The sequence below is a fragment of the Schistocerca nitens genome, chromosome 12 (assembly GCF_023898315.1).
Source record: "Schistocerca nitens isolate TAMUIC-IGC-003100 chromosome 12, iqSchNite1.1, whole genome shotgun sequence".
Lineage (NCBI taxonomy): Eukaryota > Metazoa > Arthropoda > Insecta > Orthoptera > Acrididae > Schistocerca > Schistocerca nitens.
The window spans coordinates 195,188,236-195,211,966 of record NC_064625.1 but is presented as its reverse complement, the minus strand read 5'-3'; the positions used below and the strand labels follow the sequence as shown (position 1 = coordinate 195,211,966).

At 41.7% G+C, this 23,731-nt stretch overlaps 1 protein-coding gene across 1 annotated transcript in view; it reads left to right on the top strand.

Moving 5' to 3' along the window:
• The window catches only part of LOC126215015 (molybdenum cofactor biosynthesis protein 1-like), a 152,918-nt gene that overhangs the window by 63,115 nt on the left and 66,072 nt on the right, over positions 1 to 23,731 (top strand).

The following is a 23,731-nucleotide window of genomic DNA, read 5'->3' as shown; positions in this document are numbered from 1 at the left end:
TCAGTGGTAATTAGACATTGTGAGAGAGCATACGGGGGTGCTTCATGAAACTCGCAGACTATGAATGTGATTGGGTGCCACTTCTGTCATATGTCTGTACACAATATTTCCACACTCCTAAACATTCCTAGGTCCACTGTTTCTGATCTCATAGTGAAGTGGAAATGTGAAGGAACATGTACAGCACAAAAGCATACAGGCTGACCTCGTCTGTTGACTGTTAAAGAGGGTCGTAATGTGTAATAGGCAGACATCTATCCAGACTTTCAAACAGGAGTTCCAAACTGCATCAGGATCCACTGCAAGTGCTATGACAGTTAGGCGGAAGGTGAGAAAACTTAGATTTCATGGTCGAGCGGCTGCTCATAAGCCACACATCATGCCGGTAAATGTCAAACGATGCCTCGCTTGGTGTAAGGAACGTAAACATAAGACGATTGAAGTGTGGAAAAATGTTGTGTGGAGTGACGAATCACGGTGCACAATGTGGTGATCGGATGGCAGGGCGTGGATATGGCGAATGCCCGGTGAACGTCATCTCCCAGTGTGTGTAGTGCGAACAGTAAAATTTGGAGGCAGTGATGTTATGGTGTGGTTGTGTTTTTCATGGAGGGGGCTTGCACCCCTTGTTGTTTTGCATGGCACTATCACTGCACAGGCCTACATTGATGTTGTGAGCACCTTCTTGCTTCCCACTGTTGAAGAGCAATTTGGGGACGGCGATTGCGTCTTTCAACACGATTGAGCACCTGTTCATAATGAATGGCCTGTCGTAGAGTGGTTGCACAATAAAAACATCCCTGAAATGGACTGGCCTGCACAGAGTCCTGACCTGAATCCTATAGAACACTTTTGGAATGTTTTGGAATGCTGATGTCATGCCAGGCCTCACCGACTGACATTGATACCTGTCCTCAGTGCAGTACTCCATGAAGAATGGGCTGCCATTCCCCAAGAAACCTTCCAGCACCTGATTGAACATATGCCTGCGACAGTGGAAGCTGTCATCAAGGCTAAGGGTGGGCCAAAACCACATTGAATTCCAACATTACCGATGGAGAGTGCCATGACCTTGTAAGTTATTTTCAGCCAGGTATCAGGATACTTTTGATCACATAGCGTACCATTGCGGCATTGATTCTGCATTATTTCTCTTCTCCATGTCCCTGACATTAATTTGACCAAGTTTGGTACTTGTACGGTAATTAGTTCCCGTGTTAAATAGGGTAACTTTAATTATGCCCACCTGGTACATCAGTTCATTTTATTTTAATCCATCTTTCAGCATTTTTATGCAATTGATATCATCTAGCTGTGGGGATATCGATCTGTTTCATTTGCCAAGTTTTATATTAGTGTACAGCTTCCCTTAGGATGTTGTTGTTCGAGTTTTAGGCAACAAAAAGTGATGGGAGAGTCAATACCTTTAAGTCATTAAAAGGTGGTCTGCAGGAGGTTTTAGAGTTTGTAACTCCATAAATAGACTTGATATCCTCTTTTTTTGTAGATGAAAATTTTTTGGTCCCTGCAGAATTACCCCGTAAAGAGACACCATATTGCAAATGGCAGTGAAAGAAGACATAGCAGGAGTTAAGTAACAAAGGTGTTGTTACACATGTCTGTAGTTTAGTCAGTAAGAAGGTAAAGCGTGAGGGCTTTCTGCATATGTGGTCCGTTCGTTCGTTCCAAGTTAATTTGGAATGAAGGTATACGAGGTGTGGCTAGAAAAAAACCGGACTAGTACTGGTGAAACAATAAAACGAATGCAATAAGGCTGAAAGTCGCGTGGCCTGTCACGTGACTCTCGCTCCGCCTACTGCTCGAGTTTCATCTGCCTCCTGCACTCAGTCTGCCCGTGGCGTCTGTTTTAAGTAGTTGACGTTTTGTCTGTGCGTCGGAAAATGTTGAGTGTACAGAAAGAACAGCGTGTTAACATCAAATTTTATTTCAAACTAGGAAAATCTGCAAGTGAAACGTTTGTAATGTTACAACAAGTGTACGGCGATGATTGCTTGGTTTAAACGATTTAAAGATGGCCGCGAAGACACCAGTGATGACACTCGCACTGGCAGACCATTGTCAGCAAAAACTGATGCAAACATTGAAAAAATCGGTAAACTTGTTCGACAAGATCGCCGTTTAACAATCAGAGCAGTGTCTGAGTTAACAGGAGTTGACAAGGAAAGTGTTAGGCAGATTCTTCATGAAAGTTTCAACATGAACAAAGTGTGTTCAAAAATGGTTCCAAAGTGTCTCACAATTGAACAGAAGGAACGCCGAAGAATGATTTGTTCTGACATCCTGGAAAACATTGAAAGTGATCCCACCTTCTTACAAAATGTTATTACTTGCGATGAATCGTGGTTTTTTACTTACGATCCCGAAACTAAACGCCAATCGATGCATTGGAAAACTCCTGGTTCTCCACGACAAAAAAAAGCACGAATGTCAAAATCGAAATTCAAGGCAATGATGATTGTTTTTTTTGACATCAAAGAGATTGTGCACATTGATTGGGTACCAGAGGGACAAACAGTGAATCAGCATTACTACATTAGCGTCCTGGCTACCCTACGTGAGCGAGTACGGAGAAAACGGAACGATTTGTGGAGAAAAAAGTCATGGATCCTTCACCAAGACAATGCCCCAGCTCACAGTGCGTTGTCAGTGAAGACGTTTTTGGCAAAACACAACATTCCCATCTTAGATCATCCACCCTACTCACCTGATTTGGCCCCCTGTGACTTTTTTCTTTTCTCTAAAGTCAAGTCAACTTTGAAAGGAACTAGATTTGAGACTATTGAAGCAGTAAAAGAAAAAGCGACGGAAGTAATGTATGGACTTACCGAAAATGATCTGCAGCATTGCTATGAACAGTGGAAAATTCGTATCGAGCGGTGTAGAGACCGAGGAGGAGAGTACATTGAAGGAGATAACATGAAATTGTAAATAATTGTAAATAAATGTTTTTTCCAGCATCAGTCCGGTTTTTTTCTAGCCGCACCTCGTATACCAAGTAGCTTAACAATTGAGCTCTCAGTTTCACTGCTTGATAAACTGAAATTGATGTTCACTGTCTTCTCATTGGCTGTCTAGCTCATTGGCTTTGATCCATGTATTAGAGAGGTTAAGTTGCTCTTTGTTTTCTAGTGCAATTTGTGTATGTCTTTCCAAGAGATAATGTATGTTGTGTCATCAGTATCTAGTACAGATTTATGCGGCATGTTATTGGGAAGATCATTCACAAATATATACAGTAAAGGGTCAAGCATGGAACCTTGAGGAATGCTCTGAGTTAATCTAAGTATTGGAACTTTTGTTATTATAATCTACATTTTTGTTTCCTGTCAGTGAGATAGGAGCTTATGAGGGGGAGTTCTAAGTCTCTGACTCCATAACACCAAAGTTTCTCCAGTAGTATTGTATGGTTCACCAAATCAAATGCTTTGATTGGGTCAATTAGAATGGTTTCAGCAGATAACTTTGGTTCAAATGGGGTTTGTACAAAAGAAATGGTGTCTCACCTGCTTTCACTGTTGATCCCCAAATCTATACTGAGTTTGAGTCAAAATATTGTTTTCGGATAAATGTGTGCAAATATCCCATTGACACAGTATTCTATTATTCTGGAGAGAATGACCAGCTGTGAAATTGCTTTTTATGAACAGGCATGCCAACTGTTCTTTTTAGACGCTCTGGGAAATGGCCACTAGCATACGTGCAGTTATTGTTGTACAAAGTGGGTTTGATATGAGATCCACTATTTTTTTAATCACAAAATTTGATAAGCCGTGCATGTCCTCAGATTTTGAATTTCCTAGTTTTATTATTGATTTAACCACGTCACATAATTATATTCCTGTCCACTTGAAAGTTGGCACAGAGTTTGAACAATTTTAAAGAAACTGATAGCCAGAAATGAGGTTTAGATTAGGAGCGTACATGAAACTGATAATATGCGTACCAGAAGTTGGGATGATAGTGGGGTTTGCTGCCTTGACAGAAAATTTATTAAATTCATGTGCTGTGGTATTGACAGCACTTGTAGTGTCTTTATAATTTATAGCTGTACGCAACTCTGCTTTTATAATCCTCCATGCTGCCTTGCTTCTGTTATTTGAGTTTTCAATGAAATGTTCATTTTCACTACATTTGGCCATTCCGATTTGTGTACTTTCAAGTCTTATGAGATTGTTGTAAGTGGCTTTGTTCACAATACTGCTTTTTACTTTTTCACAGCAAATAATTACCAAGAGCCTTAATTTCTGTCAGTCAGGTGCAAACCTTTGTGTTGTGTTGGGTGCTTGGGTGTTCTGACCGTTCTGAGTTTATTAGATTAGATTAGATTAGATTTACTTTCATTCCAATTGATCCGTAGTGAGGAGGTCCTCCACGATGTGGAACATGTCAGAAAAACAACAATACATGACAAATATTTACAACTAAAACAAATAAGCTAATGTACCATTCCACAGGTCCCAAGTGGAATGATCGTCATTTTTTAATGAACACTAAGAGTCATTTTACAAATACTAATGCACTGAATTTAAAATAAAAAAGTTTTTTATTTATTTATAAGGTAATACAACTACTGTAATACTTATTTACAATGAACACATTACTGCACTGAAATGGTACAGAAGTTATATTATACTAACACACACACACACACACACACAAATTTTCAATGAACACATTACTGCACTGAAATTGTGCAGAAGTTATGTTGTACTTATATACAAATCAGTTGGTTTTACTAAGAAATTCATCAATGGAGTAGAAGGAGTTGGCCACCAATAAATCCTTTAGGCATCTCTTAAACTGAATTTCATTGGTTGTTAAGCTTTTTATGGCTGCTGGCAAGTTACTGAAAATGTGTGTTCCTGAATAATGCACACCTTTTTGTACAAGACTAAGTGACTTTAAATCCTTGTGAGGATTATTCTTATTTCTAGTATTGATTCCATGAATTGAGCCGTTGGTTTGAAAAAGTGATATATTTTTAATGACAAATTTCATTAAGGAATAAATATATTGGGAAGCAGTAGTTAGTATCCCTAGTTCCCTAAACAGGCTTCTGCAGGATGTTCTTGAGTTCACACCACATATAACTCTCACTGCACGTTTTTGTGTCCGGAAAACTTTAGCTTGGCTTGATGAATTACCCAAAAAATAATCCCATATGACATTATGGAATGAAAGTAAGCATAGTATGCCAGCTTTTTCATTTTTATATCCCCTATGTCTGACAAAATTCGCATTGCAAACAGAGATTTGTTAAGACGCTTCAGCAGTTCTGTGGTGTGCTCCTCCCAGTTGAATTTATTATCAAGCTGTAATCCCAAGAATTTAACACTGTCCACTTCTTCTATCTTCTTGTCATCGTATGTTAGACATATACTCTTGGGACACCCCTTACAAGTTCTGAACTGCATGTAGTGTGTTTTTTCAAAGTTTAGTGACAAAGAATTGGCTAGGAACCAGTGATTAATGTCCACAAATATTTTATTGGCTGATCTTTCTAAGACTACATTTGACTTGCTATTTATTGCAATGTTTGTATCATCGGCAAACAAAACAAACTTGGCATCTGGTAATGTTACTGATGAAAGGTCATTGATATACACAAGAAAAAGTAAGGGCCCCAAAATGGAACCTTGTGGGACCCCACATGTAATTAGTTCCCAGTTGGATGAGGCCTGATAGCTTGATACATGTCTCTTTCCTAATAACACCCTTTGTTTCCTGCCAGAGATATAAGATTTGAACCATTTTGCAGCATTTCCTGTTATACTATAATATTCTAGTTTACTTAAAAGGATATTGTGATTTACACAGTCAAATGCCTTTTTGTTTACTGATCTTTGGGCAACAGATATCAAAGCTTTTTGAGATAATGCTCATGAGTCTGTTGAAGGCTTCCTCAACATTGTTGGAAGAAAGTAAGAGAGTATACCAGTGTACTAGTTGTAGTTCCTGCCTATAGAGTTAATATTCTTATCAGTCAATAATCTAACACCCTGGTACTGAACTTGTTTTTGGTCTGCATTTAACTTCTCAGTAATTAATTTCACCCGTATACCTTTGTGGTCTGATAGGTGATCAACATTAAACAATTCTACTTCAAATCCACTTTTATGTACATTTGTTATGAAGTTATCAGGGCAGGATTGAAGCCCCATAGGACTTTTATTTGTAAAGAAAATATTATATGACCTTAACACATTTGCTAAATTAATATTTCTAGCTGTATGTTTTCCTAACATCAATGTTTAAGTCTCTAAAAATTAGCATGTTGTATTTGGTATATTTCTGTACATGGACAATAAGTTTTTCTAAGCATTTGGTAAATTTCTCTGCATCATATTCATCCTTACTGTTGGTAGAAGCATACAGCTGCTTCAAAAACACTTTTAATATGTAAGTCCTTAACATCCAAAACAGTACATTTCAGATCTAAATAATAACTTGTATATATGGAGGAACCCCCATAACCTTCTTTGGGTCTACAGTAACTTGTAATTAGGTGCAACCGTGGAACATACATTTTTATGTGTTCTTGTTTTAGCTAGCGTTCATTTAAGGATAACATCGTTCTCCTGTTATCTTTCACTTCAGCAGGAGATGATGCAGATTCTGTACTTAATACAGCCCTGCATGTGGTAGTGGTGTCTTCTTGGAGAGTGCAGCCTGTATTTCAACTTCTGCGGCTTCTGTTGGTCTTGTAGCAATGGTTGAATCTCCCATGTTGTCTGGATTGTCGTACCACTTTTTGGCATGTGGTGATAGAATATGTTGATAGGACGGGATCAGCCCTTTGATAGTAGACCTACCGTTTGTTTGGCTCCTTCAATAAATTTGCACAGAGCTTAGGTTTTCCTAATTTTGCCATGTGTGATCCATGTCTTGAAAAATCTTTTCACTGAAAAAACCTGTTTATGTTGATTTCTTTGATGTGGTTTGTCATTGTAGTTCTTTTTATTAAATATTTGTTCATCTCCGAGATCTTGTGGTTTTCTCCTGGGATATCAAATCTATAAGGTCTTGCGCAGAGTATTAATTGAGTCTGTATAGGTTTCGAAATAGTTTCATTCAGTGAGCCCATAAATTCATCTTTTCTCTCATTTATGTCTTTTGCTCCAGCTAGGATAATGAAATAGTCATTTTTGTCCTAAATTGAGTGATTTATTTTGTATGTTGTGAGGAACATGCCATTAGACTTTACAAATGATGTACACTTATAGTTGCTTGGTAATATAGTGTTCAAAATTTTCATAGAGTTTCTGCCATACTGCCTGATAGAAACGATACTTTGTTTGTATTATGACTTTCTTCATTACACTGGCTGCCCAAATGTTTTTGTATTTGAGCAGTGTGAGATATATTTCCACAACTTGACAACTGTATATGTAATAGCAGAAATACAGGGCTATTACAAATGATTGAAGCGATTTCATAAATTCACTGTAGCTCCATTCATTGACATATGGTCACGACACACTACAGATACGTAGAAAAACTCATAAAGTTTTGTTCGGCTGAAGCCGCACTTCAGGTTTCTGCCGCCAGAGCGCTCGAGTGCGCAGTGAGACAAAATGGCGACAGGAGCCGAGAAAGCGTATGTCGTGCTTGAAATGCACTCATATCAGTCAGTCATAACAGTGCAACGACACTTCAGGGCGAAGTTCAACAAAGATCCACCAACAAGCTAACTCCATTCGGCGATGGTATGCGCAGTTTAAAGCTTCTGGATGTCTCTGTAAGGGGAAATCAACGGGTCGGCCTGCAGTGAGCGAAGAATCGGTTGAACGCGTGCGGGCAAGTTTCACGCGTAGCCCGCGGAAGTCGACGAATAAAGCAAGCGGAGAGCTAAATGTACCACAGCCGACGGTTTGGAAAATCTTACGGAAAAGGCTGAAGCAGAAGCCTTACCGTTTACAATTGCTACAAGCCCCGACAAAGTCAAACGCTTTGAATTTTCGGCGCGGTTGCAACAGCTCATGGAAGAGGATGCGTTCAGTACGAAACTTGTTTTCAGTGATGAAGCAACATTTTTTCTTAATGGTGAAGTGAACAGACCCAATGTGGAATCTGAGCGGTAGAGAATCCTCACGCATTCGTGCAGCAAATTCGCAATTCACCAAAAGTTAACGTGTTTTGTGCAATCACACGGTTTAAGGTTTACGGCCCCTTTCTCTTCTGCGAAAAAAACGTTACAGGACACGTGTATCTGGACATGCTGGAAAATTGGCTCATGCCACAACTGGAGACCGACAGCGCCGACTTCATCTTTCAACAGGATGGTGCTCCATCGCACTTCCATCATGATGTTCGGCATTTCTTAAACAGGAGATTGGAAAACCGATGGATCGGTCGTGGTGGAGATCATGATCAGCAATTCATGTCATGGCCTCCACGCTCTCCCGACTTAACCCCATGCGATTTCTTTCTGTGGGGTTATGTGAAAGATTCAGTGTTTAAACCTCCTCTACCAAGAAACGTGCCAAAATTGCGAGCTCGCATCAACGATGCTTTCGAACTCATTGATGGGTACATGCTGCGCCGAGTGTGGGAGGAACTTGATTATCGGCTTGATGTCTGCCGAATCACTAAAGGGGCACATATCGAACATTTGTGAATGCCTAAAAAAAACTTTTTGAGTTTTTGTATGTGTGTGCAAAGCATTGTGAAAATATCTCAAATAATAAAGTTATTGCAGAGCTGTGAAATCGCTTCAATCATTTGTAATAACCCTGTATAAGTTTACTCACCTTATGAATCCTAAAGAATTTATAGCTGACACACATGTCTTTGCTACAGAGATACATAATGTAAGCAGACTTACATTTCTACTATTACATATGTCAAGCTGTAGTAGTTGGTGTACATACCCTTGCTTGTTCCTCTGTATCAGATGCCACTGACGATGGCTTATACACTGAAAACACATGGGCAGCAAATAAATCTTTCAAGTGCAGCTCATAGTGTTGAGAAGATGTCCATTAATAAATATCTTAAAACTGCAGAGCACCAAGCACTCAAGATTTTTAAAAACGCCTTTGTTTTAAACCGCCACCCAAACTCGTGTATTATATCTGTGACGACCTGTCCCATATTTTGTAATAATACAAAACAAGTTACCCTTCAGTACATTTTTTATGCTCTTTATGAATTTGATTAGAAGGTCCTGAGAGGAACAGTGACGAGCCTTCTGCAAATCGATAAATATACCATCAACTTGTCAGTAGCACTTATTACTTCATGAGAATAAAGAGCCAGTTGTATTTCATAGGAATGATATTTTCTAAATCTGTGTCGTTTATGTGTCAATAGATTGTTTTCTTCGAGGTATTTTGCGAAGGATGCCTACACGTCGATTGTAGCACTAGACACCAATTCGTGAATTACACCTTAAAAAAGGAGGAAGTGACAAAGAAATGGGCAAAATAACAGGTATACGTGCCAATACATTTACTCCATAAAAGTGTTTGTGATAATAGTAATTTAGGATGACTTCACAACCATAATACTAGAAATAAAAATAATTTACACATAGACCGTGTACCTCTGTCTAGAATCCAGAATGTAGTTTTATATTCTTATGTAAAAACCTGCAACATGTAACTACCAGACATCAGGTAGGAAACTGGAAACCACAGATATGCAAAACAAAAATAAAAGACTTACTCATTAGCCACTCCTATTATTTATTGGAGTATTTGGACTCTGGGTTGTAAATTCAGCTGCATACTAACATTTGCATCAAACAGGGTTCTTTATCAGTATATACAGATGATAGTGTCCTGGGTGATGTTACATATATTCTTAACTTGGAAGTATTACGAAAGTAGTGTAAGAGGAAGAGCAGTGGCTTGTTTCATATATAATGAGGTACTCTTGAAACAATTCCAATAATTTCTGCTAATTTATTATCAGTTTGAGTAGACGACAGCAAGTTGTAACTGGTTGTTGGTACATGTTATGTAAGTACTGATATCCTGCACCTGATGTATAATTTGACTCACTCCACAGCCTGTAGACCCTCCATCATTACGGAATGTTTGGAACACGATGTGAGGATAAGAAATACAATGTTTATATCTGTGAAGTAATCTAGTCTACATTTATGATGTCCATGGCATGGATTCCTAATAGACATTAGCAGAATGTGAGTGGGATGTGAAAGGAGCCACGGTATGTGGATGTAACATCCTCATTACACCAATCTCAGGTTCCAGAATTTATTTCGTCTGACGTATGTGAAATATTCAAGAAATTTCAATTTCTTAAATAATTTATTGTGATCACACTAGAGCAACTGACAAAATTTCTTGGTGTGTTCCTACAGCATATTAATATTAATTGGAGAAAGTGAGCATAAGTTATCAAACAAACGTTGCTCAGCAGTTTGTACTGATCTGGGCCCACTGCGTCTTATATGCAATATAAGGGAATTATATATTATGTTATGAGACCGAGATGCAGCTGTGTTAGATTATATTGTTTATTGCAGTAGGCCTATTTTGGCGTGATTGTCATCTGCAGCATATATCAGGTGGTCTTGCTATCCATATGACATTGATGTCTCGGTTGCTGTCACACTGCTGTAAGTCCGCGCCCTTTGATGTTGGTGGATCTACAGTAGGTGTTAAACTTTTGCTGGAGCAGTTTCATAGTTCGACAACTTCAAAAACAATCACGCCAGCAAAAGTTTTAGTACTTACTATAGCTCCACCAACATCGAAGAAGCAAACTTATGTATTAGTGTGACGGCAACTGATACGTCGATGTCATATGGATTCAAGACCACCTGTTATAACGTGAAGATGGCAATCACGCCGAAATAGGCCTTTTGTAATTAACAATATAATGGACCACAGCAGCGTCTTGGTCTCATAGCACAATACATAATGTTGATTAGCATGTTCATAACACGGAGCAGACAGACACGTACGATACATCCTGTGTCGAAATTTTGATGTTGCCACCACAGTTTTGTCGTGAAACCTTCAAAAACAGTACATTTTGTAAATCAAACCGAGCGGAAGCAAAAGTCAATACGCTGTGCCATTTTCATACGCTTAGCACCTTGTTCTAGTAGCTGAACACTCAGTTACGGCTTAATAAAACCAAAACTAATTCTAAACAAAGACGAGGTCAAAATAAACACAACCTAAGTGCAAACTGCCGCCTCCCTTTAATTAGTCTGACAGTATTGTAAACAATAAACTATTTTTACATTTAGGAAAAAAGGTAGCGTCCGAAATAATGTTATATAGTCACAGAAAGCGGTGAAGTACAAGCCGAAATAGCTCAGTTGGGAGAGCGTTAGACTGAAGATCTAAAGGTCCCGGGTTTCGGCATTTGTTTTTTTCTTTCTTTTTTTTCTTATTTTCCTCCACTGATTCATTTGATCAGTGCCATGAGAACACGAAACAGAATCGTAGTCAAATAGTCTATGTGATCGCCGTAAGCTTATTGACACCAGTGCTGACCAATTTAAGTTATATATTACAGCACTGAAGATGGTCACTAAGTGACCGAAAATCGATTTTGCGATAATAAACAAAAATATACGACCAATGCTGTGTCTCCTCCCAAGTTTTTGGTATTGATCTGTCCGAGCGAAGATGGCCCGTGAAGCTGAGAACGCAGCTAATATACACGAATGCACAGCTGTAAGCCCGATAAAATTTTATTCGCACCTAAGATATTTATTAGTATGGATCAGTGGAAGCGAGGACTGTTGCAAGGGAACGATATACACTATGTGATCAAAAGTACCCGGACAACTCCAAAAACTTACGTTTTTCATATTGGGTGCATTGTGCTGCCACTTACTGCCAGGTACTCCATACCAGCGAACTCAGTAGTCATTAGACATTGTGAGAGAGCAGAATGGGGCGCTCCGCGGAACTCACGGACTTCGAACATGGTCAGGTGATTGGGTGTCACTTGTGTCATAAGTCTGTACGCTAGATTTCCACACTCCTAAACATCCCTAGGTCCACTGTTTGCGATGTGATAGTTAAGTGGAAACGTGATGGACACTTAGAGCACAAAAACGTACAGGCTGACCTCGTCTTGACTGACAGAGATCGTCGACAGTTGAAGAGGGTCGTAATGTGTAATAGGTAGATATCTATCCAGACCATCACACAGTAATTCCAAACTGCATGAGGATCCACTGCAAGTACTATGACAGTTAGACGGGAGGTGAGAAAACGAATTTCATGGTCGAGCGGCTGCTCATGAGCTACACATCACAACGGTAAATGCCAAACGACGCCTCGCTTGGTGTAGGCAGCGTAAACATTGGGCGATTGAACAGTGGAAAAAAGATTTATTTAATTTTTTCGAAGTAATTTTGGCCACATTGAATACACCTCTCCATCCTCCGAAACCAATCCCTAAACCATTTCTCCCAGGTTTCTGTAGGGAATAAGGCACACTCGTTGTCCCAAGTCCTCAGGAGGGCCTCATCACTTGAAAACTGTACTCCTTTCAGCTTCATTTTAACATGCGGGAACAGTGCAAAGTCACAAGAAACGAGGTCTGGACTGTAAGGAGGGTGCTCAAGAAGTTTCAGTCCTGTACCCCGCAAATATTTGCTGCTTGCTTTTGCGCGGTGACCTAGAGCGTTGTCACGTTGGAAAAACCAAGTGTCCATTCCTGACTTTGGTCGCAGGTTCTTCAAAGATTGAATGACGTTGGCAGGCATTGCTCAGTGTATCACTTAACTGTGACTGTCTTCCGTGTGTCCAAAACAACGCGCCCCACAATTCAGATCGTTTTTTTTAAAAAAAAAAAAGAACAGCTGTCATTTTCTTCTTTACTGATCGGGATTTTCTGACATCTACGGGTGTGTCATCATCTTCAAAGACCGAAACTTTGTTTTGTGTCTTAGTCGGCACGTCATAATAGCACAGCCAAGTCTCGTCACCTGTCACACACTGAGATTGTCCCTTAGAAAACTTCTTTATCATTTACTGGTACCAAGTCACAAGTCGAGTCATCTGCTCTTCGTCCAGTCTATGCGGCACCCAGAGACAAGATAGTTTCTCTGGTTGCAAATGATCGTGCAGAATCGAACGAACAGCTGGTGCATTTAGCCCTAAGGTATCCTCTACTGTGTATAGGTGTCTTCGTCTAGCATTTTCCTCACAGCATCAATGTTTTCCTCCGTAACTGATGATCGTGACCTTTTCGTCCTCTGTGCGTCCTCCAGAGTGAAATTCCCTCTTTGGAGTTCTCTGTACCACCTGAATATAGCGGTACGATATGAACACATGTCACCGAGTGCAAGAGTAATTTCTTCAAAGCACTGCTCTATGTTTGAATAACGCTCGAAGTTGTACCGCAGAACTGCTCGAATGTCACTTGGTAACCACGATGCCATAGCAAGCACTTCAAACTAACCCTGCAAGTGTACGACTGCGCCCACAGATTTGGCACAAGGGCTACAATGTATGAAGTATTCTCAGAACACAGCTACAATCAGCCTCCTGCGATTTATTGTTGCGTCGTATTGCAAAACTTTCCTAGTACCATTTGTATAAGTGCATCTGACGTACGGCAAACCATCAATTCTTACTGCTCAAGAGCTTTTAGTATGTGTAATTAGTTAACCCTTAACGTCCCAGGTGCGTTCTCACAGACCGCTAGCGTTTATTGTTACTCTGTTGATAATGCGTAATGTTGATGTAGGCGATTACAGCGTTTTCCAGTTGTTCTTCCACGAAGCTGTCGTGGTTTCCTTTATCAGTACCCTTTTGAATGTGACGCGGACCTACACTATTACTGCCTCTTTCGTGCTAGCGGTCTCCGAGACCGCACATGGGACTATTGCGTTATGGATTCAGTAGCCACACTACGCCTACTGTTCACATTACAGACCCTGACTTTGATAGGTGCTGTTTTAAAATGGTTTGAGGACAGTTTAGGAAGTGATGTTATATCAGACAGCGTCAACGAAATTGAAAGTGAACATAATACAGTATATGAACTGTGGAAAAGTGAATACGAATTTATTTTGCAGCTTGTGATTTCCTTGAATGAAACAAGTGATGAAAGTGATAAAGACAGTAGTGTAGAGACTGAATCTTTAACTGGATGTTCTGCCAGAAATACACCAGGTCGAGACAAATACCTCAGTTCCGTTTCAGCCACTGCTAACTGTTGCGCTGCACTTCCGTGTTTACATCGCTGTACTTGTGCTTCGCCGAGTGCCGTCCGTCCGTTAACCTCCGTGTTCGTTCCTATTCCTTGTGATCTGATCGCTCTTTCTGGTCTTGCTGCTGCTAATTGGAATTTAGGTTGTTTAACCGAAATTGCGTCGCTGGATTAACCATGGCTACAAACCTCAGGAAGAATACCCTGGTATTTGCTTTTGACAAGGAATCCCGTCCTGTTCAGCCGACATCCCTGGAAACAGATGACTGGATTACACAGGTAATTGGTCTCAGTTCAGAAACCGCCCATACCTGGCATCTGGATCAGGAAAAATACTGTGTTTTTGCCAAATTAATCAGTGCTGCGACTGTTGATAAAGTGTTACGAAAGTGGGGCTATGAAGTAAATTTTGTGCATAGAAATGGTAAGAAAAGTAAGGTTTCCATCTATAGAGCGCACATTCATTACTAAACCGTTTGTGTCTTGAATCTTCCCATTGAAATTGAAAATGATAAGATTAAGGAACCTCTTTCAAACTACGGAGACGTTAAACCACCGAGCGAGGTGGCGCAGTGGTTAGCACACTTGACTCGCATTCGGGAGGACGACGGTTCAATCCCGTCTCCGGCCATCCTGATTTAGGTTTACCGTGATTTCCCTAAATCGCTTCAGGCAAATGCTGGGATGGTTCCTTTGAAAGGGCACGGCCGATTTCCTTCCACATCCTTCCCTCACCCGAGCTTGCGCTCCGTCTCTAATGACCTCTTTGTCGACGGGACGTTAAACACTAATCTCCTCCTCCTCCTCCTCGGAGACGTTAAACCAATTGCAAATGAAAGATGGTCGCCTCGCTTTAAACTGCAGTGTTTCAACGGGGTCCGCTGTGTAGAGATGGACGTTAAGACGAACATTCCGTCTCACATAACTGTTTGTGGGTATAAGGCACAAATTGTTTATACAGGTCAGGAACCTACGTGTCATATATGTAACGAAACCGGCCACTTCAGACAGGAATGTCCGCGGCGAACTGTTGTTCTTAAAAGTAATTTGATACAGCGTCAGAAGCTTACCTTAAATTATCTGTTACCAAAGAATAGCCCGGATCAACTGGTTGAGGATGTTAACGCAGCGGGCCAAGCTGATGTCACCCTTCACGATCACGATAACATTCAATTTCGCCCGTTAACAACAAAGGTAAATCCTATTACCACTACTCGTGAAACTGAAATGCAAACGAAAAAACGACCTCTGGAGATAACTGATAGTTGTTTAGAGGACGAGCTGTCTTGTCCCACTCCCTCGCTTCGCAAGCAAAAACAGTGCGATGAGGAGGCAGAGGAACCTGAAGGCAAAATGCGAATAGAAACTGATGAACAGAAAGATTATACACATACGGTACCAGAAAATGAAGGGGGTGTTCAAAAATGGTTCAAATGGCTCTGAGCACTATGGGACTTAACTGCTGAGGTCATCAGCCCCTTAGAACTTAGAACTACTTAAACCTAACTAACCTAAGGACATCACACACATCCATGCCCGAGGCAGGATTCGAACCTGCGACCGTAGCGGTCGCGCGGTTCCAGACTGTTGCGCCTATAATCGCTCGGCCACTCAGGCCGGCGAAGGGGGTGTAATCAGCATTAATTTGCAAGAAACAACAGGTGCAGTAGCCGATTGCAAAGATCAGCAGCTATCTGTTAATAAACAGATTCATGGAGAGGTTGCAAAACTGCAGTCTCCATTTGTTTCCCTCCATCAGGAAGTGAGTGAAATTAATAAAGAACGAGGAAGTGGTGGCCAAACCGAAATCACGGTCAACATCTCAGGGCAGGCGCCGGCAACCGAAATTGCGAAAGCGTCTGCTGCTGCTCCAGATAAGCCACGAAGTAAAATACCGATGCAACCAAATGAGAATGTAGCTCGTAACCAAGGGAAGGGAAAATCCGGGAGGGGCGACCCAAGCCCAAACAGTGTTCGGTCCGATACGGTCTTACACGAATCACTGGAGGAAAAATCAGAAAGTTCACCAGGAAATCAGCCTGCTTGCGGTACAAGAGAAAACATCAGAAGTAGAAAAAAAAAAGAAAAAAATGGGACAGTAACTAATACTCTGATTGAAGTGTTATTCCATGTTCAGCCTTTCGAGAAAACTGTTACAGCTTAACTGATGGTTCAAATGGCTCTGAGCATTATGGGACTTAATTGCTTTGGTCATTAGTCCCCTAGAACTTATAACTACTTAAACCTAACTAACCGAAGGACATCACACACATCCATGTCCGAGGCAGGATTCGAACCTGCGACCGCAGCGGCCGCGCGGTTCCAGACTGTAGCGCCTAGAACCGCTCGGCCACTCCGGCCGGCAGCTTAACTGAACCCTGAACCACAGGAAACTAAATTAGTTCATCAAAACAACTACATAGTGACAGCACAATGACGAAATCTTATTCTGTCACCACTGTAAACATAAATAAAATTGCGACCAGTTTGAAATTATCAGCCCTTAAGGAATTTTTGTACGAATCCACGACTGATATTGCCCTGTTACAAGAAGTGATTTAGTAATTCCTGGTTTTGTCAGTTACATAAATGTGTCTCCCGAGACAAGTGTTGGAACAGCTGTTTTGGTGAGGGAAGGGATTACAGTAAGCGAGGTGGAACGACTGGAATCCGGAAGGGGAATAGGACCAAATATCTATGATGTGACTATCATCAACTTGTACGCCCTTCAGGAAGTTCTCACCGAGCTGACAGGGCACGTTTCTTCAAAGATGACCTGATATACTTGTTAAGGAAAACTCCAAGACAGTTATTGCTTGGAGGTGATTTTAATTGTGTTCTAAATCGAAAAGATCAGTTACCTAATTTTAATTTCTCAAGTGAACTAAAACGACTAGTTACTGGTTTAGAATTAAAGGATACAGGGGAAATCAAATACTCCTCCATTGTTGAGTTCACTTATGTCACGGCAACATCACGTAGCAGGATTGATAGACTATATATTTCTAAAAATCTTGAAACTTCCGTGACAAAAGTAGAAACCATTCCTACGTACTTTCCAGACCAGTGTCTTAGCTTGCATAAATCTAACAAGACAGCCAGTTCAAGAATCAGTGGAATTTGAACACTTCCTTGTTAGTAAATCATGATTTAGAAGATCTGATTAAAGAAACATGGGCAATATGCCTGCGAGCCCGTAGCCACTGCCACTGCTGTTGACTGGTGGGTTAAAATGGCAAAGCCAAAGTTGAGGAAGGTTCTTAGTCAATACAGTGCGCAGAACCCAACGGAAATGAAATGCACTATAGAATAATACTATTCCGTGTTGAGAGGTCTATATGATCAAGTCTCAGCAGGTTCCTCACTTCGGATAGCAGACATCAAAAAAGTCAAATCCAAGTTACTTAATATCAAGAGAAGTCAAATGGAAGGGTTGAAAATAAAATCGAAGGCAAATTCGGTGTCTGAAGATAATTACTTCCCTATATCATTTAGTGAAGCACACGAAGACCGGGAGAAGGACTTTTATTGATGAAATTCGAACAAAACACGGTACGATTCTCAGAACCCAGCAGGGTATCATGGATGAGATTTATCGCTATTATTGCGAGCTATATGCTGTACACCAAAGTAGTGATGCTTCCTTGGAAGAATTCCTTGACATCCTAGCCCCACAGCTGACAGAAGAAAACGAAAATTTTCTCGAGGTTTTCAGTGAAGAAGACGTGTATGAGACTCTGTGCGCCTCACCACCAAAAAAATCCCCAGGACCGGATGGTCTGCCAGCAGAGTTTTACATCCGTTACTGGCCAATAGTAGGTGCGAAAATCACGGACATTGTAAATGAGGTTATTCAGGGTAAAATGATTCCGGCTGAGTTTAAGGAGAGTAAAATTGTTCTGGTGCCAAAAAATAATGGAAACAAAGATTTAAATAATTTTCGTCCAATTTCACTGCTGAATTCTGATTATAAATTAATAGCTAGAATAGTAAACAAGAGAATTTCATGCCTTACACATAAAATTATTAGTCAACATCAGAACTGCGCGCAAGGCAGAACCATTTTTCAAAATCTAGCAGAATCAGGGATGTCATTGCAATAACTTCTGCAACTAACATAAAGTGTGCTTTATTGTTTTTAGATTTTTATAAAGCGTTCGATGTAGTAAATCATGAATATCTTCTACAGATATTGAAGAAAATAGGTTTCAACGATAGGGTCATACAGTTGATTAAGAACATAGCAACTGGAATAAATGCTAAAATAGCGGTGAATTGTCAACAATCCAGGCCGATGCAAATACAACGAGGCTTTCGTCAAGGAAGTCCTCTGACCATGTCGCTCTTCGCCATTTCGCTGGAACCTTTCCTCCGACATGTCCATGCCAGATTAAAAGGCTTAACATTATCAGGAAATAGAACAGTTATAAGAGCCTATGCTGACGATATAGGGCTCATTATAAGGAACAATGACGAGTAACCACGCTAGCAACAGTGATTGATTCGTACTGTAGAGCATCTGGAGCCAATGCAAACGGAGAAAAGTAAGATCTTAAATCTCAGAGGTTTTGATAATATCAACGTCGAGTGGGCAAAATTAGTCCGACAACATAAAACACTTGGGATCGCCCTGACAGCATGCCCTATGAAAATGACGGCTTTAAATTGGGACGTTGCAGCAGATAAAGTGCAAGGAGCCATTATAGAGAATTTAACTCGATGTATGAACCAAGTTCAAAGAACACAGTATATCAAATGGTTCAAATGGCTCTGAGCACTATGGGACTCAACTGCTGAGGTCATTAGTCCCCTAGAACTTAGAACTAGTTAAACCTAACTAACCTAAGGACATCACAAACATCCATGCCCGAGGCAGGATTCGAACCTGCGACCGTAGCGGCCTTGCGGTTCCAGACTGCAGCGCCTTTAACCGCACGGCCACTTCGGCCGGCACACAGTATATCAACTCATGCATCCTTGCTAAAGCTTATTATACTGCTCAGCTGTTTCCAATACCGAGAATGATAGCGAGGAGAATAATGTCCAAAATCACAAACTTTTTGTGGAGAGGTGAAGTGTTCAGAGTACCTGCTAAAGTAGCCACTTACGATCCTAAAAATGGTGGACTAGGATCAACTGATATAACGGATAAAGCCTGTGCACTTTTTATCAAAAGGCAAGTTAATTTAATAAGAGACTCACGAGAAAGCATAACCAGCCAACTTTTCGAGGTCATTAAACCTCGAAGCCTGCTTCCCCCGATTGACGTGCAGAATATCAACAGTAGCTAACAGCATGTGAGGATTTTCGATGTTGAGTTTAGTTATGTCAGTATCGAACTCAGGCAGTCACGAAACTTAACATCGAGAGCCATAATGCGGGAACGAAAGAAAAGCGAAGGAAGGAACAAAATAGAACGACAGTTTCGAAACATTGAGTGGACTCTTCCAATGACGGCCAGTGGCATTATTCTTCCGAATGTTGGGCATAAGTGAAGTGAATGCGTATGACATTCACAATTCCTACAAAGACAATACTCAGGTGTACGGCTTTAATTTTTTCAGAATCTTGTAAACTCGTTGCTGACACCATAGATAAAAAGCTAGTCAACAAGTATCACACACCCCATGAACTTCGTGCATCCTTCAGCGTGTTCTGGCTACCTCACCTTCGTCAGCTTAAGCGGGAGTGCTGGCAGCATCCCAGTGCTCTCCGCTGCCTGGGCAACACCTACTGGGGCGCAGATCGCTCTAGGCTGCTGCAGCTCTACAGAGCCCTTGTTCAATCCCGCCTTGACCGTGGGATCCTGGTTTACAGTTCGGCGGCGCCCGCAGCGTTGCGTGTACTCGACCCAGTGCACCACTGTGGCGTTCGCCTAGCGACGGGAGCTTTTAGAACGAGTCCGGTGACCAGTGCCCTGGTGGAGGCTGGAGTCCCTCCATTGCGGATCCGACGTGTGCAACTGCTTCCCACTTATGTTGCACATATTCATAGTTCTCCTGAGCATCCAAATTACCGTTTCCTTTTCCCACTAGCGGCAGTTCATCTTCCACTTCGGCGGCCCAGGGCAGGGCTCACGATTGCGGTTCTCGTGCTGTCCCTTCGCTCCGAACTGAAGTCCTTCCCTTTACCACCTTTACTTGAGGTCCATTCACGTACACCTCCATGGTATACACGTCGGCCGAAGCTTCGTCTGGGCCTAAGGACTCCGTTAAGCCCACGGCTCTCCGCTGTTACTTCCTCTCGATTGTCGAAGTGTTCCGCGGGTCTGAAGTTGTTTACACCGACGGCTCGATGACTGATGGTAATGCTGGCTTCGCCTATGTCCACAGAGGCCATATTGAACAGCATTCCTTGCCCGCTGGCTGCACAGCTTGTGGCCATATCCCGTGCACTTCAGTACATCGGTTCCTGTTCTGAAGAGTCGTTTCTTCTCTGTTAGGACTCCGTGAGCAACTTACAAGCTATCAACCAGTGCTACCCACGCCATTCTTTGGTAGCGAATATCCAGGAGTCCATCTACATCTACATCCATACTCCGCAAGCCACCTGACGGTGTGTGGCGGAGGGTACCTTGAGTACCTCTATCGGTTCTCCCTTCTATTCCAGTCTCGTATTGTTCGTGGAAAGAAGGATTGTCGGTATGCGTCTGTGTGGGCTCTAATCTCTCTGATTTTATCCTCATGGTCTCTTCGCGAGATATACGTAGGAGGGAGCAATATACTGCTTGACTCCTCGGTGAAGGTATGTTCTCGAAACTTTAACAAAAGCCCGTACCGAGCTATTGAGCGTCTCTCCTGCAGAGTCTTCCAGCGGAGTTTATCATCTCCGTAACGCTTTCGCGATTACTAAATGATCCTGTAACAAAGCGCGCTGCTCTCTGTTGGATCTTCTCTATCTCTTCTATCAACCCTATCTGGTACGGATCCCACACTGCTGAGCAGTATTCAAGCAGTGGGCGAACAAGCGTACTGTAACCTACTTCCTTTGTTTTCGGATTACATTTCCTTAGGATTCTTCCAATGAATCTCAGTCTGGCATCTGCTTTACCGACGATCAACTTTGTATGATCATTCCATTTTAAATCATTCCAAATGCTTACTCCCAGATAATTTATGGAATTAAATGCTTCCAGTTGCTGACCTGCTATATAGTAGCTAAATGATAAGGGATCTACCTTTCTATGTATTCGCAGCACATTACACTTGTTCACATTGAAATTCACTTGCGATTCCCTGCACCATGCGTCAATTCGTTGCAGATCCTCCTGCATTTCAGTACAATTTTCCATTTTTACAACCTCTCGATACACCACAGCATCATCTGCAAAAAGCCTCAGTGAAGTTCCGATGTTATCCACAAGATCATTTATATATATTGTGAATAGCAACGGTCCTACGACACTCCCCTGCGGCACACCTGAAATCACTCTTACTTCGGAAGACTTCTCTCCATTGAGAATGACATGCTGCCCTCTGTTATCTAGGAACTCTTCAATCCAATCACACAATTGGTCTGATAGTCCATATGCTCTTACTTTGTTCATTAAACGACTGTGGGGAACTGTATCGAACGCCTTGCGGAAGTCAAGAAACACGGCATCTACCTGTGAACCCGTGTCTATGGCCCTCTGAGTCTCGTGGACGAATAGCGCGAGCTGGGTTTCACACGACCGTCTTTTTCGAAACCCATGCTGATTCCTACAGAGTAGATTTCTAGTCTCCAGGAAAGTCATTATACTCGAACATAATACGTGTTCCAAAATTCTACAACTGATCGACTTTAGAGATATAGGTCTATAGTTCTGCACATCTGTTCGACGTCCCTTCTTGAAAACGGGGATGACCTGTGCCCTTTTCCAATCCTTTGGAACGCTACGCTCTTCTAGAGACCTACGGTACACCGCTGCAAGAAGGGGGGCAAGTTGCTTCACGTACTCTGTGTAAAATCGAACTGGTATCCCATCAGGTCCAGCGGCCTTTCCTCTTTTGAGCAATTTTGTTTCTCTATCCCTCTGTCGTCCATTTCGATATCTACCATTTTGTCATCTGTGCGACAATCTAGAGAAGGAACTACAGTGCAGTCTTCCTCTGTGAAACAGCTTTGGAAAAAGACATTTAGTATTTCGGCCTTTAGTCTGTCATCCTCTGTTTCACTACCATTTTGGTCACAGAGTGTCTGGTCATTTTATTTTGATCCACCTACCGCTTTGACATAAAACCAAAAGTTCTTAGGATTTTCTGCCAAGTCAGTACATAGAACGTTACTTTCGAATTCATTGAACGCCTCTCGCATAGCCCTCCTCATACTACATTTCGCTTCGCGTAATTTTTGTTTGTCTGCAAGGCTTTGGCTATGTTTATGTTTGCTGTGAAGTTCCCTTTGCTTCCGCAGCAGTTTTCTAACTCGGTTGTTGTACCACGGTGGCTCTTTTCCATCTCTTACGATCTTGCTTGGCGCACACTCATCTAACGCATATTGTACGATGGTTTTGAACTTTGTCCACTGATCCTCAACACTATCTGTACTTAAAACAAAACTTTTGTGTTGAGCCGTCAGGTACTCTGTAATCTGCTTTTTGTCACTTTTGCTAAACAGAAAAATCTTCCTACCTTTTTTAATATTTCTATTTACGGCTGAAATCATCGATGCAGTAACCGCTTTATGATCGCTGATTCCCTGTTCTGCGTTGTTTCAGATAGTTCAGGACTGTTTGTCACCAGAAGGTCTAATATGTTATCGCCACGAGTCGGTTCTCTGTTTAACTGCTCAAGGTAGTTTTCATATAAAGCACTTAAAAAAAAAACGCTGATTTCTTTGTCCCTGCCACCCGTTATGAACGTTTGAGTCTCCCAGTCTATACCCGGCGAATTAAAATCTCCACCCAGAACTATAACATGGTGGGTAAATCTACTCGAAATATTTTCCAAATTATCCTTCAGGTGCTCAGCCACAACAGCTGCTGAGCCAGGGGGCCTATAGAGACATCCAATTACCATGTCTGAGCCTGCTTTAACCGTGACCTTCACCCAAATTATTTCACATTTCGGATCTCCGTCAATTTCCTTCGATACTATTGCACTTCTTATCGCTATAAACATGCCTCCCCCTTCACTGTCCAGCCTGTCTCTGCGGTATACATTGCAATCTGAGTTTAGGATTTCATTACTGTTTACGTCTGGTTTCAGCCAACTTTCTGTCCCTAGTACTATGTGGGCATTGTGACCGTTTATTAATGAGAGCAGTTCTGGGACCTTTCTATAGACGCTCCTGCAGTTTACTATTAGCACATTAATATTGTTATTCCCTGTTGCATTTTGCCTACTCCTACCTTGCCGCGACTCAGGAGGCGTCTTGTCGGGCCTAGGGAGGGAATTCTCTAACCTAAAAAACCCCCATGTGCAGTTCACACGTACTCCGCTACCCTTGTAGCCGCTTCCGGCGTGTAGTGCACGCCTGACCTATTCAGGGGGACGCTGCCCTGGAACGGTCCAGTCGTTCAGTCGTGTTTGTGTGGACCCCAGGACACGTCGGAATCCCAGGCAACGAACTTGCTGAC